The sequence below is a fragment of the Phyllobates terribilis genome, unplaced genomic scaffold (assembly GCF_046119375.1).
Source record: "Phyllobates terribilis strain yellow unplaced genomic scaffold, ASM4611937v1 Scaffold_7__3_contigs__length_470593459, whole genome shotgun sequence".
NCBI lineage: Eukaryota > Metazoa > Chordata > Amphibia > Anura > Dendrobatidae > Phyllobates > Phyllobates terribilis.
Window position 1 is genome coordinate 440075112 of NW_027362767.1, and position 12132 is coordinate 440087243.

The following is a 12132-nucleotide window of genomic DNA, read 5'->3' on the forward strand; positions in this document are numbered from 1 at the left end:
ACACATAGATACAATCAGATACAGGGATAGATACACATAGATACAATCAGATACAGGGATAGATGCACATAGATACAATCAGATACAGGGATAGATACAATCAGATACAGGGATAGATGCACATAGATACAATCAGATACAGAGATAGATACACATAGATACAATCAGATACAGGGATAGATACACATAGATACAATCAGATACAGGGATAGATGCACATAGATACAATCAGATACAGGGATAGCTACACAAAGATACAATCAGTTTACAGGGATAGATACACAAAGATACAATCAGATACAGGGATAGATGCACATAGATACAATCAGATACAGGGATAAATGCACATAGATACCATCAGATACAGGGATAGATGCACATAGATACAATCAGATACAGGGATAGATGCACATAGATACAATCAGATACAGGGATAGATGCACATAGATACAATCAGATACAGGGATAGATGCACATAGATACAATCAGATACAGGGATAGATGCACATAGATACAATCAGATACAGGGATAAATGCACATAGATACCATCAGATACAGGGATAGATACACATAGATACAAACAGATACAGGGATAGATACAATCAGATACAGGGATAGATGCACATAGATACAATCAGATGCAGGGATAGATGCACATAGATACAATCAGATACAGGGATAGCTACACAAAGATACAATCAGATACAGGGATAGATGCACATAGATACAATCAGATACAGAGATAGATGCACATAGATACAATCAGATGCAGGGATAGATGCACATAGATACCATCAGATACAGGGATAGATGCACATAGATACAATCAGATGCAGGGATAGATGCACATAGATACAATCAGATACAGGGATAGCTACACAAAGATACAATCAGATACAGGGATAGATGCACATAGATACAATCAGATACAGAGATAGATGCACATAGATACAATCAGATACAGGGATAAATGCACATAGATACAATCAGATACAGGGATAGATGCACATAGATACCATCAGATACAGGGATAAATGCACATAGATACAATCAGATACAGGGATAAATGCACATAGATACAATCAGATACAGGGATAGATGCACATAGATACAATCAGATACAGGGATAGATGCACATAGATACCATCAGATACAGGGATAAATGCACATAGATACAATCAGATACAGGGATAAATGCACATAGATACAATCAGATACAGGGATAGATGCACATAGATACAATCAGATACAGGGATAAATGCACATAGATACAATCAGATACAGGGATAGATACACATAGATACAAACAGATACAGGGATAGATACAATCAGATACAGGGATAGATGCACATAGATACAATCAGATACAGGGATAAATGCACATAGATACAATCAGATACAGGGATAGATACACATAGATACAAACAGATACAGGGATAGATACAATCAGATACAGGGATAGATGCACATAGATACAATCAGATGCAGGGATAGATGCACATAGATACAATCAGATACAGGGATAGCTACACAAAGATACAATCAGATACAGGGATAGATGCACATAGATACAATCAGATACAGGGATAGATGCACATAGATACAATCAGATACAGGGATAGATGCACATAGATACAATCAGATACAGGGATAGATGCACATAGATACAATCAGATACAGGGATAGCTACACAAAGATACAATCAGATACAGGGATAGCTACACAAAGATACAATCAGATACAGGGATAGATGCACATAGATACAATCAGATACAGAGATAGATGCACATAGATACAATCAGATGCAGGGATATATGCACATAGATACAATCAGATACAGGGATAGATGCACATAGATACAATCAGATACAGGGATAGATGCACATAGATACAATCAGATACAGGGATAGATACACATAGATACAATCAGATACAGGGATAGATGCACATAGATACAATCAGATACAGGGATAGATACAATCAGATACAGGGATAGATGCACATAGATACAATCAGATACAGAGATAGATACACATAGATACAATCAGATACAGGGATAGATACACATAGATACAATCAGATACAGGGATAGATGCACATAGATACAATCAGATACAGGGATAGCTACACAAAGATACAATCAGTTTACAGGGATAGATACACAAAGATACTATCAGATACAGGGATAGATGCACATAGATACAATCAGATACAAGGATAGATGCACATAGATACAATCAGATACAGGGATAAATGCACATAGATACCATCAGATACAGGGATAGATGCACATAGATACAATCAGATACAGGGATAGATGCACATAGATACAATCAGATACAGGGATAGATGCACATAGATACAATCAGATACAGGGATAGATGCACATAGATACAATCAGATACAGGGATAAATGCACATAGATACCATCAGATACAGGGATAGATACACATAGATACAAACAGATACAGGGATAGATACAATCAGATACAGGGATAGATGCACATAGATACAATCAGATGCAGGGATAGATGCACATAGATACAATCAGATACAGGGATAGCTACACAAAGATACAATCAGATACAGGGATAGATGCACATAGATACAATCAGATACAGAGATAGATGCACATAGATACAATCAGATGCAGGGATAGATGCACATAGATACAATCAGATACAGGGATAGATACACATAGATACAATCAGATACAGGGATAAATGCACATAGATACAATCAGATACAGGGATAAATGCACATAGATACAATCAGATACAGGGATAAATGCACATAGATACAATCAGATACAGGGATAGATGTACATAGATACAATCAGATACAGGGATAGATGCACATAGATACCATCAGATACAGGGATAAATGCACATAGATACAATCAGATACAGGGATAAATGCACATAGATACAATCAGATACAGGGATAGATGCACATAGATACAATCAGATACAGGGATAAATGCACATAGATACAATCAGATACAGGGATAGATACACATAGATACAAACAGATACAGGGATAGATACAATCAGATACAGGGATAGATGCACATAGATACAATCAGATACAGGGATAAATGCACATAGATACAATCAGATACAGGGATAGATACACATAGATACAAACAGATACAGGGATAGATACAATCAGATACAGGGATAGATGCACATAGATACAATCAGATGCAGGGATAGATGCACATAGATACAATCAGATACAGGGATAGCTACACAAAGATACAATCAGATACAGGGATAGATGCACATAGATACAATCAGATACAGGGATAGATGCACATAGATACAATCAGATACAGGGATAGATGCACATAGATACAATCAGATACAGGGATAGCTACACAAAGATACAATCAGATACAGGGATAGCTACACAAAGATACAATCAGATACAGGGATAGATGCACATAGATACAATCAGATACAGAGATAGATGCACATAGATACAATCAGATACAGGGATAGATGCACATAGATACAATCAGATACAGGGATAGATACACATAGATACAATCAGATACAGGGATAGATGCACATAGATACAATCAGATACAGGGATAGATACAATCAGATACAGGGATAGATGCACATAGATACAATCAGATACAGAGATAGATACACATAGATACAATCAGATACAGGGATAGATACACATAGATACAATCAGATACAGGGATAGATGCACATAGATACAATCAGATACAGGGATAGCTACACAAAGATACAATCAGTTTACAGGGATAGATACACAAAGATACAATCAGATACAGGGATAGATGCACATAGATACAATCAGATACAAGGATAGATGCACATAGATACAATCAGATACAGGGATAAATGCACATAGATACCATCAGATACAGGGATAGATGCACATAGATACAATCAGATACAGGGATAGATGCACATAGATACAATCAGATACAGGGATAGATGCACATAGATACAATCAGATACAGGGATAAATGCACATAGATACCATCAGATACAGGGATAGATACACATAGATACAAACAGATACAGGGATAGATACAATCAGATACAGGGATAGATGCACATAGATACAATCAGATGCAGGGATAGATGCACATAGATACAATCAGATGCAGGGATAGATGCACATAGATACAATCAGATACAGGGATAGATACACATAGATACAATCAGATACAGGGATAAATGCACATAGATACAATCAGATACAGGGATAAATGCACATAGATACAATCAGATACAGGGATAAATGCACATAGATACAATCAGATACAGGGATAGATGTACATAGATACAATCAGATACAGGGATAGATGCACATAGATACCATCAGATACAGGGATAAATGCACATAGATACAATCAGATACAGGGATAAATGCACATAGATACAATCAGATACAGGGATAGATGCACATAGATACCATCAGATACAGGGATAAATGCACATAGATACAATCAGATACAGGGATAAATGCACATAGATACAATCAGATACAGGGATAGATGCACATAGATACAATCAGATACAGGGATAGATGCACATAGATACCATCAGATACAGGGATAAATGCACATAGATACAATCAGATACAGGGATAAATGCACATAGATACAATCAGATACAGGGATAGATGCACATAGATACAATCAGATACAGGGATAAATGCACATAGATACAATCAGATACAGGGATAGATACACATAGATACAAACAGATACAGGGATAGATACAATCAGATACAGGGATAGATGCACATAGATACAATCAGATACAGGGATAAATGCACATAGATACAATCAGATACAGGGATAGATACACATAGATACAAACAGATACAGGGATAGATACAATCAGATACAGGGATAGATGCACATAGATACAATCAGATGCAGGGATAGATGCACATAGATACAATCAGATACAGGGATAGCTACACAAAGATACAATCAGATACAGGGATAGATGCACATAGATACAATCAGATACAGGGATAGATGCACATAGATACAATCAGATACAGGGATAGATACACATAGATACAATCAGATACAGGGATAGATGCACATAGATACAATCAGATACAGGGATAGCTACACAAAGATACAATCAGATACAGGGATAGCTACACAAAGATACAATCAGATACAGGGATAGCTACACAAAGATACAATCAGATACAGGGATAGATGCACATAGATACAATCAGATACAGAGATAGATGCACATAGATACAATCAGATACAGGGATAGATGCACATAGATACAATCAGATACAGGGATAGATGCACATAGATACAATCAGATACAGGGATAGCTACACAAAGATACAATCAGATACAGGGATAGATGCACATAGATACAATCAGATACAGGGATAGATGCACATAGATACAATCAGATACACGGATAAATGCACATAGATACAATCAGATACAGGGATAGATACACATAGATACAATCAGATACAGGGATAGATGCACATAGATACAATCAGATACAGGGATAGCTACACAAAGATACAATCAGATACAGGGATAGATGCACATAGATACAATCAGATACAGGGATAGATGCACATAGATACAATCAGATACACGGATAAATGCACATAGATACAATCAGATACAGGGATAGATACACATAGATACAATCAGATACAGGGATAGATACACATAGATACAATCAGATACAGGGATATATACACAGATACAATCAGATACAGGGATAGATACTCAAAGATACAATCAGATACAGGGATAGATGCACATAGATACAATCAGATGCAGGGATAGATGCACATAGATACAATCAGGGGTGGATTAAGAGTAGCAAGGGCCCCGGGCAGTTTAGAAGGCGCGGGCCCCCCCCCACCTGATTTGTCACGTGACATGTCACATGATCCCCTGTGATAGATCATGTGATAGTTCACAGGAAATTTATTTGGCACAATATTAATTGTGCTGCCCCATCTGACAGCAGCACAATATTGGGGCAGATACCCTGATTCCAGCGATGTGTCACTTTTTCAGCTGCTTGTTGTCATTTTGAGAAAATCACCGTTTTATCTGCTGCAGATCTAGCAGCTCTCTGAATGCTGCGCTCTGTATAGCCCCGCCCACACCACTGATTGGCAGCTTTCTGCCCATGCTCAGTGTACACAGAAATCTACTGATCAGTGATGGGAGTGGGGTCCTACAGAACTTACTAGTCATCTAGTGATAATTACCTTCTGACAAATCAATGATTTTATCAAAACAACACTAAGCAGCCCAGTAAGTGACACATTACTGGAATCAGTGCCTCTAACCCTACATTATGCTGCTCTCAGATTAGGTGGCAAAAACCTGATGACAGATTCCCTTTAAAGGAGCTGTAAACACAAAAAAGTTGGTATTAAAAAAAATACAAGCCATTTGTGAAATTAACTTTTTTTCATTGTTAATTCACATTAGACTGTATCTTCAACACTTTTGTCAGCAGGTCTTATTACAGACTCTGAATAGGGCAGCTCTCTCCCTCTCCCTCAGCAGAAAGTCACAGCATGGTTAAAAAACGGGATCTTTTATGATTTTCTCATAATAAATAAAAAAGGACATGCAAGTCCTCCAAACTATTTTCCGTTTCTGTATAGGGGAGGTCCTAAATCTTTCTTGTTCTTTAGTTGATCACATGTCAAAAAGGCAAAGCATTTACTATGAACTCGCCTAAAAAAATATACACTGGGAGAGTAATATCATCATCTGCATGTAAATATTCCTTGACTCTAAGGGCTCGCTCACACTGTCGTATAACACGGCCGAATGCTATGTGATGTTTTATCGGATAGGACTCGGCCCTATGTTATACTATGGGACAGTGCAGATCTGCGATTATTGGCATGAGAAAATAATCTCATTCGATATTCGGACCATGTGCACCCATACAAGTCTACGGGTGCACGTAAAACATTGGACTGCACTCGGATGTCATCCAAGTGCAGTCCGATGAACACTCACAGAGACTATGGAGAAGATGGAGAAATTAAGTTCTCCATCTTCTCCATATCTGTGCTGCGAGAGAATCGGATCACACTCAGTTGAAGCTCTGACAGAGTTTGAGCCAAGTGTCATTAGCATAATTGGCCCTATTCTCTTGCATGAGAGAATATATGGCTTAGTGAGTGGACCCTAAAACTGAATAGTAGTGACGGACAGGCACCTCACAAGCGGGATCCATGTAGCTCTGAGATGTCATGTAGGTAGGGCTTCATTCCATGGAGTAGGGCTTAATTTCAAGGTATATAAAAAAATGGACTTCAAATAAAAATTAAATGAACACAAAAAGCACTAATTGAATTATTTTTTTCGTATTTATGTTTGCAGCCCCTTTAAAAATCCTTTGAGGACCAAGGCACACATATGTCCCATAGTTTTAAACTGGAAAAAAATTTGATTGAATAAAATTTAAGGTCCTCAAAGGTTTAAGTAGGTCATAAATTCATATGAATACTTGCTCATACAATTGCACATGCCAAAAGATGAAGAAGAACAGAATCAAAAATATGACATTAAGTGGAGCACTTACAGGTATTCAAGGTGAAAGAGACCAGCAAAGGCATCGTCTCGAATGACAGTAAATGAGTTAGAATTCAGCAAGCTGAAAATGAAGACAGCAGGTTAGAAGCGAACCAGACTTTATGGTGCTCAGAATTAGTCAAGCAGAATTTATTGACTGCTCTTGCAAAGCACTGAGACTCCCGCGGTGTATAGATGGCGCTGTGCGGCCTCCCGCTGTGTATAGATGGCGCCGTGCGGCCTCCCGCTGTGTATAGATGGCGCCGTGCGGCCTCCCGCTGCGTATAGATGGCGCCGTGCGGCCTCCCACTGTGTATAGATGGCACCGTATAGATGGCTACGTGCGGCCTCCTGCTGAGTTTACGTGTATAGATGGCTACGTGCGGCCTCCTGCTGAGAATAGATGCCGCACGGCGCTCCCCCCAGAGACAGCAGGAGGCCGCACAGCGCCATCTATACTCAGCGGGAGACCGCACGTAGCCATCTTTACACAGCAGGAGGCCACACGGCGACATCTATACTCAGCGGGGGGCCACACGTAGCCATCTATACACAGCGGGGGGCGCACGTAGCCATCTATACACAGCGGGGGGCCGCACGGCGTCGTCTATGCACAGCGGGGGGCCGTACTTAGCCATCTATACACAGCGGGGGGCCGCACGTAGCCATCTATACACAGCGGGAGGCCGCACGGTGCCCCCCCCCAGAGACATCAGGAGGCCGCACTGCGCCAACTATACTCAGCAGGAGGCCGCATGCAGTCATACACACACACAAACATATACAGACACGCATAAACACATTTGAAACACAAAAATACATACAAACAGACATCACACAATGACATCTGCCCACACACACACACAAACAGACAGACAGACATCACACACACACACACCTGCCCACACACACACCTGTGTGTGTGTATGTATAGTGTGTGTGTGTGTATAATGTGTGTGTGTGTGTATGTATAGTGTGTGTGTATGTATAATGTGTGTGTGTGTGTATGTATAGTGTGTGTATATGTATGTATAGTGTGTGTGTATGTATAGTGTGTGTGTGTGTGTGTATAATTTGTGTGTGTATTTTTTTTTTAAGTTAAAAACAAGTAAAATGCATGTGGCATCAATATCAAGACTCCAGATATAAGGGCCTATTCACACTGAATTTTGCAATGTATTCATCTCCTCTTTCCAGGCTTCTATCTAAATCCCTGAAAAATGGCATTCAGATGGGCCTTGACATAGCCATTGATTTGAACAAAGGCAAACCGAGGCTAAAGTCTGAATATTCAGGCTCCATTTGCTCTGCTTTCAGATGTCTCATTTCAGACAGCACAATCCTGAATTTCAGGGATTCAGTTGTAAGCCTTGTGTAAAGACCTGAATGCAGCGCTGAATGTAGTGTGAATAGGTCCTTACATCCTACACCACCTCAGGGGATTGTTGTTATGGAGTATTGCCCCTGGGTGGCCACAGTTATGACCACCACCAGGGCTCGCGGTTACCCACCCTAGCTTTGGTATTCTGGGGAGCCGGTATAATGAATATCTGAGAAGAGCCCTAGAGAAGCAAGAACATTGGACAACCAAGAGGTGGTGGCCTCAAGTCAGGTGTAGTGTTCAACAGGGCAAGACTTTCTAACCTGCCCACACACACACACACACACACACACACACACACACACACATACACACACCTGCCCACACAGACACACACACACACACCTGCCCACACACACCTGCCCACACACACACACACATATACACACACACCTGCCCACACACACACACACCTGCCCCCACACACACACACATATACACACACACCTGCCCACACACACACACATATACACACACACCTGCCCACACACACACATATACACACACACCTGCCCACACACACACACACACACACCTGCCCACACACACACACCTGCCCACACACACACACACCTGTCCGCACACACACACACACCTGCCCACACACACACCTGCCCACACACACACACCTGCCCACACACACCTGCCCACACACACACCTGCCCACACACGCACACACACACACCTGCCCACACACACACACACACACACACATACACACCTGCCCACACACACACACACCTGCCCACACACACCTGCCCACACACACACCTGCCCACACACACACACACACACACATACACACCTGCCCACACACACACACACCTGCCCACACACACACACACCTGCCCACACACACACACCTGCCCACACACCTGCCCACACACACACACACACACACCTGCCCACACACACCTGCCCACACACACACCTGCCCACACACACACACACACACACCTGCCCCCCCACACACATATACACACACACCTGCCCACACACACACCTGCCCACACACACACACCTGCCCCCCCCCACACACATATACACACACACACACACCTGCCCAGACACCTGTCCACAAACACACACACACCTGCCCACACACACACCTGCCCACACACACACACATATACACACACACACACCTGCCCACACAGACACCTGCCCACAAACACACACACACCTGCCCACACACACATCTGCCCGCCCACACACACACACACTCACCATCCCCCGGCTCCATTCCTCCTGCCTGCTCTGTCTCTTTTCCGGTGCAGCACTGCAGGCCGGGGCGCACAGCGTGACGTCACAGCTAGGAGACTCAGCCACGCACAGGGCCGTGTCTCCTAGCAGTGACGCGACCGGGCCAGCACAGGGAAGTTAACTGCTGCAGTGCTGGCCCGGCCGATGAAGAAGTAGTGGCGGCCGCAGCTGGGGGAGCGGTCCGGGCCCCCCCTCCCGCCACTGCTACCGCTATGTGCCGCGGCGGCCCGCACATATAATGAGGGCAATCCGGCATTAGACACCCCGCCTGGAGCCGCGGGCCCCCTGCCGGCTCGGGGCCCCGGGCGGTCGCCCGGATTGCCCTCATTATAATCCGCCTATGGATACAATCAGATACAGGGATAGATGCACATAGATACAATCAGATACAGGGATAAATGCACATAGATACAATCAGATACAGGGATAGCTACACAAAGATACAATCAGATACAGGGATAGATGCACATAGATACAATCAGATACAGGGATAGCTACACAAAGATACAATCAGATACAGGGATAGATGCACATAGATACAATCAGATACAGGGATAGATGCACATAGATACAATCAGATACAGGGATAGATGCACATAGATACAATCAGATACAGGGATAGATGCACATAGATACAGGGATAGATGCACATAGATACAATCAGATACAGGGATAGATGCACATAGATACAATCAGATACAGGGATAGATGCACATAGATACAGGGATAGATTCACATAGATACAATCAGATACAGGGATAGATACACAGATACAATCAGTTACAGGGATAGATACAATCAGATACAGGGATAGATGCACATAGATACAATCTGATACAGGGATAGATGCACATAGATACAATCAGATACAGGGATAGATGCACATAGATACAATCAGATACAGGGATAGATGCACATAGATACAATCAGATACAGGGATAGATGCACATAGATACAATCAGATACAGGGATAGATACACAGATACAATCAGATACAGGGATAGATGCACATAGATACCATCAGAAGGCAAAATCATAGAGAAAGATGAGGATAAAGCTAATCTATTAAATAATTTTTTTTCGACAACTTTCACAAAGGAAATAGAACTAACAGGAGAAATGAGAAGTGACAAACTTAATCCTCCACTAAGTATGACAAATCTAACCCAAGCTGGGGTACAGAAACGCCTCAGTAACATTAAAATAAACAAATCACCAGGACCTGATGGCATACACCCACGGGTACTAAGGGAACTAAGTAATGTGATAGACAGACCGTTATATCTTATATTTAAGGACTCTGTTGAGACTGGGTCTGTGCCACTTGATTGGCGACAGGCGAATGTAGTGCCAATATTCAAAAAGGGAGCAAAAAGTGACGCCGGAAACTATCGGCCGGTGAGTCTGACGTCCGTTGTGGGCAAAATTTTTGAAAGCTTCATTAAAGAGGCAATTACGGAGCATCTTGATGCTAATAATCTTTTAATCCCGAACCAACATGGATTCATGAGGAATCGCTCCTGCCAAACAAACCTGATTGACTTCTACGAGGAGGTTAGCTCTCGAGTAGATCAGGGGGAACCAGTGGATGTCGTGTATCTCGACTTCTCAAAAGCGTTCGATAGCGTGCCACATAATAGGTTGGTATACAAAATGAGAATGATGGGGCTGGGGGAAAATGTCTGCAAGTGGGTAGCTAACTGGCTAAAGGATAGAAGGCAGAGGGTGGTTATAAATGGAATATACTCAGATTGGGTAAGCGTCACTAGTGGGGTACCACAGGGGTCTGTACTAGGCCCAATGTTATTTAATATCTTTATTAACGACATAGTCAACGGGATAAATAGTAAAATATCAATATTTGCAGATGACGATGACACAAAGTTATGCAAAACA

General features: G+C 41.9%; 1 long non-coding RNA gene across 1 annotated transcript in view; it reads right to left on the minus strand.

Annotated features, from left to right (window-relative positions):
- The window catches only part of LOC141153344 (uncharacterized), a 51157-nt gene extending 40861 nt beyond the window's left edge, over positions 1–10296 (minus strand). The window contains exons 1-2 of the long non-coding RNA XR_012247288.1: positions 10201–10296; positions 7603–7674 (exon numbers count right to left, since the gene is read on the minus strand). This is a non-coding gene — a long non-coding RNA (uncharacterized lncRNA). The remainder of the gene's footprint in view (positions 1–7602; positions 7675–10200) is intronic.
- Between the last annotated feature and the right edge of the window lie 1836 nt (positions 10297–12132).